Here is a 6,917-nt window from a genome sequence, read left to right on the forward strand (position 1 = left end):
GGCCACAGGGGGAAGAGGGTATGCTCAGTTCTGATGGGACTTGTGCTCTGGCAGATTGGTGAGGGGCTTCCCCTTTTCTGAGGAATTGGGGAGAAGGATAGAAAGAAGAGGGAGGGAGGGGCTAAGAACTGGATGTAATGAGAATAAACAAACAAACAAACAAACAAACAAAAGATGCCTTTATTGGCACCAGCCAAGGACAATACAGGAGGTAAACTTTAAACCCCTTCCCAGATCTAGCCAATGGTCAGAATATTCTCCACAGTTGAGTGGAGAGTGTGATACAACTTTCTCACATACTCTGGTGCCTCACATTTGACCATGTCCCCTGGAGGGGGAGACCTGGTGGCACTCAGAGGAAGGACAGCAAGTAGCCAAGAAGAGACTTGATACCCTATGAGAATATACAGGGGGACGTAATCCCCCTCAGGAACAGTCATAGGGGAGGGGAATAATGGGAAAATGGGGGGGGGGGGAGGAATGGGAGGATACAAGGGATGGGATAAACATTGAGATGTAACAAGAATAAATTAATAAAAAAAAAGATATATTAAAAAAAAAGATGCCTTTATTTTTTCTAAATGTATGACCTTGGATAAATTAATAAATAGTGAATTTCCATTTTCAAAATTAAAATGAGAATAATAAATATACCTCACAACCCTTTCTGGCTAATTAACTGATAAGCACCTTGTCAATGGTCTCATTACATTTACTGGACTTGAAGGGTACAATAATTTTAATTTTTAAACTGCTAGCTGTATCACATAAGAGAATTTGTAGCCAAAGACTTTGGTGTCTAACTCATACCTATTTTTCATATTGTTTGCTTGAGATCTAAAATGTAAGATGACATCCAATTTTTCAAACAATGGTTGATCTGTTAATTTTTTTTTCATAAGTTTGCCGTGGCTGAAACCTATGTCATGTAGACATATTCCATAATTTTGACTTTAAACACTGAATGGAAGAATGGCCCAGAGTCTTTCTGAAAGCAGACAATTAGTCAGGGCATGATTAATTTGTGCTTAGGAAGGCATAGATGTGTGCTACAAGGCACTTTTATATGTTGACCAATTATATCAAACTGCACCTGTAGCAAAGGAGCCTGAGGAATGTTGCTGGCATTCCTATCCTCAGTCTCTCAGGAGCCAGGCCAGGTGTCCTGCATATCTTCCATGGTGTTCAGCCCAGATAGTGAAATGTAGTGAGCTGTGAACTATGGAATTTACAACAGTCTTTAAAAAGCACAGGACTCCAACAACTCAAGTTGCTCTGACACCTGCCTGAGATCCTGTTTCTGGGTTTAATTCCCAGTTTAAAAGGAATGCGTTCTAGTCATGATATCTCTATATTTCACTCTTTCAGGATTCTTTCCTGGTTCAGCACAGAAATATCCTTTCTGTGTAGCTAAGAACCTCTAGCAAATGAGCTGAATTAAAAACCATGTGCTTTCAATGTACGTTACAAAGTTTTTAAGTTGTTATGGTCTTTCCAATAGATGAAAAGGCCACTCAGCAGTTTTACACGGTGCCCGTTAATTTGATTTCAAAATCCTTTTCGGGTCATGAGAAAGTATCCTTTTCCACCTATGCTAGTATTTAAGCCAAAAAGCATCCCGAGATCCTACCTTAGGGTGTAGATTGGTGGTGTAACTTCCTGCACCCTGTTACCATTGGAGGTTACTTCTCAGTGGTGAGAACCCTTGGCAAAAACTCTTGTGTGATGATCCAGAGCGAATTTGGCTATGACACGTTTTCCCAGTAAAAATAAGTGAGTTTGTCTAAGAGTTTTTCATTCTCTGCCTTAGGGTTAGTGGAAAGCTTCAATAAATCATGAGGGTCTGTTCCTAACAGTGCTACAGAAAATTCTGGTACTATCAATCTGTCAGCTTTGCTGCTTTGTTAAGTTTATGCCTGGCCAAAACGTCGCTTAATACAGCAAAACAGGTGCATATAAAGTGACTGATCAATTAGGCAAGGACTACCAGCAGAGATTAGGTTTGAAAATGAAATTAGGGTATTACAGGAAGAAAGTTTGGGTGATTGTATACTTCATCACAAAGGAGGGAATCAGCTGTGGTATCTGTGCACAAGAAATGTGTGCTTACTGAAGGGATCAATGCAATTTTTTTTTTTTGCAACGCACAAAGCTGCCCTTGCAAAGTCCAGAGACCCTTGTGCTTGGCTTTAGACATCTCTCAGTCCTTACCTGCTGCAGGGCATGGTTGGCATGCCTCGCCCCCTGCCCTGAGTTTTCCTTCTCCCTCACTACATTATCCAGGCATTTTAGTTCCCTGCCCCCTCTTCACTAGCTCCCTCTTCCTTCTTTCTGAGTTTCCACTCTCTCTCTCACTTCTCTCTATGTGCACACCTTTTTCTCTCTCTCCCTTCCTGCCTGCGTGGCTCTGAGAGCTGCTTCCAATACACCTGCTTGTATACACTACAACTTCATCTTGCCATTCGCTCATTCCAATGTTTCCATCACCTTGAGTGCTAGGAAGGTTCCATTTTTTAATTCTTAAACTCATGGGTGTCCACAGAATGACCAGAGCTATCCACATTATCATTATGCTCCAGTTCTATAACTTCCTGTCACCATTCATAAGTAGCGTGTTAGGGCAAATATCATTGTACCTTTAACCTCACACCTGGGAATTATTTTAAGGAACCTTAAATTTCCAAAACACCTCTCAATTCTTCAGTGTCCATTCCTCCAGGGTAGTGAAAAGCGCTCTTTAGGAAAGCAATCTTCTCAACTCCTGGGGCATTTCCACTGTGCCTCCTTTTATACAATCAATCAATCCCTAAGTAGTTTCTGCTTCCTTACATTCTGGCTCTAATTATCATTTGCTACATCCCTGGATTCCCACTTGCCATGTAAGTCACTCAAGTGAGGACTGTCTCTAACATCAACAATAAATGGCAATGAGCTGTTGATTATTTTCCTCTTCATTCTGACCCAGGACTATTTTATCTATAAACATTCACCAGTTCAAATATTCATCATCAATTCATATTTCCTTCCTACCAGTATTGTAGTTTTATATTTCCTAGAGTTACTCACTCCACATTTATGGAGGCTTTTTAACTTTTATATAACTTATTATACTGTCTTATAAGTAGCTGGTCTCCCAAAATAGCTTTTATAATACACAAAGGTATTTCTTCTAGTACCCTGGCTTCTCATTTCTTTGATCTGAATTATCCAAGCTGCTTTGCCTTACTCTTTCTCAGAATGTCCTCTCAGGACATACCTTTAATCAGGGATAGCAAACTCACCACAATCTTAAATTATTTTATTCACCGACCTCAATTCTTTATATTGCAAGAATTTCTTTTACAAAATATATTCCACCTTATTTAATTATTCAATTACTTATATGAGTGTGTGTGTGTGTGTGCGCGCGCGCGTGTGTGTTGCATGCTATGTGTTTGTAGGTATTTGTAGAGGCAAAAAGAATGTCATGGAGATGGAGTTAGAGGCAGATGTGAGGGGTTTGATGAAGTTGGGGTGTGAGCTCAGGTCCTGTGGAAGAGCATAAATCACTTATGCACTGACGCAATTCTCTAGCCCTCAACAATTTCTTGATTCGGAATTTTAATTATTGTTCCTATCACAGGCCTACCGCCCCTTCTTCCCATTTGCCATATTTTCTATTTCTCTTGCCTTCTTTTCCCCTCTTTCTTATTGTTCTTTTTCTTTCTCCTCCTATTCCTTTTTTAAAACATCTATCTGTACTTACGCATATTAACAGTGCCAGAGAAAAATATAACTTTATACTGAGAGACTTAAGCTAATGGCCATTAACTGTGAGTGGTCACCACTGGCTGCCATGCTGTCATGCTTTATCTTTTCCCTTTTAACATCCATCACTATATTCCTGTCATTGTGGTAAAACATTGCTGTTGCTGTTCACCCTCATATGAATTATGAAGCAATCAGAAGGAAGTACGTCTCCCAGTTATACCTATCATCTTAGTTTTACATTTGGGCCCACATCTTCTGCAACCTCAGAACAGCATACGGATACATCCCTTACTAATGTCAATTTCTGTGACTGATCACTCCTTCCTAGTTAACTACTAGAGGAAACAGCACAAGGATCTATTTGCAAATACAAATATGTTCAAGGAATGTCTTCCTTTGTTTGAGAGTGGTCTCATGCTGTCCAGGCTCATCTTGAACTTGTAATAGCTGAGGGTTACCTTCAACCTGTTTTTGCCTCAGCCTAGAAGTAATAGGAACTACACACATGTGCCACTACATCCAGGCAAAGAAAGAAAGTAAGCAACAAGTGAAGTTTCAGGTTTCAGATCCTGAATAAGTCAACAACAACAAAAATATTCTAGGTAGGATGAAGTGAATTTGAAGATGTTTTATGTATCTACTTGGTTTTAGTTATCTCTGATGTTAAATGTTACTCGGGTGTCTAGCCACTCAATTTTTCATTGATTGATACTTTCTTGAGCATTTTCTCTAGGACAGCCCTTTCACAATGACCCTAATGAAAGCATTGATTGAAACAGACCAAATGCCTGCTTCCCTTAGTTCATCTTCTAGTATTAACATATTTTAAAAACCACACAAAATAAGATATTAAGTATTATGTAGGTCAATAAATGCCATAGGGAAAAATGTAAGGAAGTTGGTAAGATATGCTCTAGTTTTCAAAAAGATATAATCAGGGGAAGATTCCCTATAGGAAAAAGGAGTCTATTACAAATCAAGAGATCACTCATTTTTTATTCAATGAATATTATTGACCAATTCTGTTTCCAAGAAATATACACATATTCAAAATCACTCAATCCAAGTGTTTGAACCCTCCATTGGTTTTATTTTAACTTCTATTATTGATTATGCTAAGCTTCAAGTTCTACTATCTCCAAAAATAAAAATCATATTTATCATTACCTGGCCTAGTTGATCTTTTCCTACTTTAAAGTCCTTGACTCACCACAGACAATTAGGACTCTCCCTGTTTTACAAGTGAGAGAACAGCCTTAGAAATGTGACTAGCCAATTATGAAATGAGTAAGCTGCAAAATCAGGCCTCGATAAAGCAATGATGACTCAGTGGCCAAACTTGCCTTACCACACATGCAGCTGCCTCCCTGACTATGAGAACTGAGAAGCCTGCCAGAGTGAGCCTGAGAAGTTTTATACTGAATGAGCACATGGTGGGTTGTACGTATTGGAAAAGTATTCTGATAACATATGCCAGGTAGGACCTTGTTAACAGAGGCAAAACTGAGAAGCAGACTATTTTTTTAAGTGCTTATGGAGCAGCAGCCTACAATCATCTTCTAATTTTTGTTTAAAGAAATTGTAGGAGAGATAAATAGACACAGTGGGGAACTTGTGTCAGGCCTTATACCAGAGAGAAAAATGCCCAATAAATTGTTTTTAATATCAGAACACCTAGAAGCATAATTGAGGATCATTTTTTATAATAATCCTTCATACCTTGTATCCTCAAAATAATATAAATTTGATAAGCCCTTAGTTTATGTTGCAAATTTAATTGTTTATCTTTAAATCTATTTCCATTCTACTCTTCTTTGAAAATCAATATGAATTTACATTGAAAATATTTATTAATTATGCTGTCCTATTTCTTTAAAGTAACAATAAAGATATCGAATTTTTTACTTTCTCATGGTCATTCATATCTTACTTTAAAACAATCTGAATAGAATTTATCATATATTCAATAAGAACAAAATATACTCTCATATTTAATACTCAGAATAAGTATATAACATTTCCAACATTAAATATGTAATACAAATTTTATTATAACTACATCTTACCAGGATACTGATGAGTACTTTGTTCTTATTTGGCATAATAATCAATGGCCCCCTATTGCTTATAGTAGAATGAAGTGGGTTTGTTTCACTGTCAACTGTATTTTACTTCTTACAACAAACATACTGGGAGGATCTACCTAGATATGGGACAGATTTTGTCACAGTGACATTATTTCTGTGGAGTATTGGTTGAATTTAAAATGCCAAAGATCAATGGGGAATCAATCACAACCTCACAGCTTTCCTTAGCTGATCACTTATGTAGGCATGAAAGGATGTATTACCACATATGTGTGTGGACGTAGAACGGTGCCTGCATCTAGAACAGCCTTAAGCATTGTTACGAGCTGCATGTGTTTGCACTCAGATGGTCATGGTTGTAGGAAGGCAAGGAAGATAAATGTTCTGAGCTCTCAGATAACATTTTCAGGAAAGTGTCAGGATAGCTTTGACACTCAGGGCAACAAAAGGAGAGAGCTGCAGCAAAAGCGCTTTGCAATGTTCCTTCTGGTCATCAGCTATAATTACTACTGTTAAGTGAGAAATGGGTAATAGTAGGTTCTACATACGCCTAGAAGGATGTCTAGGGATACTATACACCCAGAGCTGTGAGCTCATACTCAGTTCCCTGAGTTCAGACAGAGAACACTCCCATCTCAGTAAATTCTATTCCTAGTGACTTGATATTCTGAAGACAACCAATTGACGTTTATTTAGTCCCTGCTCAGCAACCAGTATTTGAGTGAGTTTAACTTGGTTTTCTTCATGCCACTGCAGGCACAGCTTAAATGTCTGTTGAGTGAGTACTTTTTAGGAGTTGAATTTCTAACCAAACTCTGGGGCAGCCTCTAGGCTGCTGAAAATTTAAAACTATAGAATTACCTCATTCTTTCCTGAAGCCAATTAACTGAGCAGATTCAACTTGCTTGTGCCTTTTAGGTGAAGTTTCATTTACCCCATTAGCAGTTGGAAATCTAACACTTTATACAACAGAAACCAAGTATAAACCTCAGGTATATTAATCAGGAGAGTCTGATTCCAGTCCCCAAATATTGAAATGAAGAAAATTTCACATTCACACCTTCTCCTTTGATAAGACAT

The 6,917-nt window shown here is 38.2% G+C and overlaps 1 protein-coding gene across 1 annotated transcript in view; it reads right to left on the reverse strand.

Annotated features, from left to right (window-relative positions):
• The window catches only part of Ano3 (anoctamin 3), a 241,347-nt gene that overhangs the window by 43,041 nt on the left and 191,389 nt on the right, over positions 1-6,917 (reverse strand). The window lies entirely within an intron of this gene.

This window comes from Acomys russatus, chromosome 4, assembly GCF_903995435.1.
Source record: "Acomys russatus chromosome 4, mAcoRus1.1, whole genome shotgun sequence".
In the NCBI taxonomy this organism is placed as follows: Eukaryota; Metazoa; Chordata; class Mammalia; order Rodentia; family Muridae; genus Acomys; species Acomys russatus.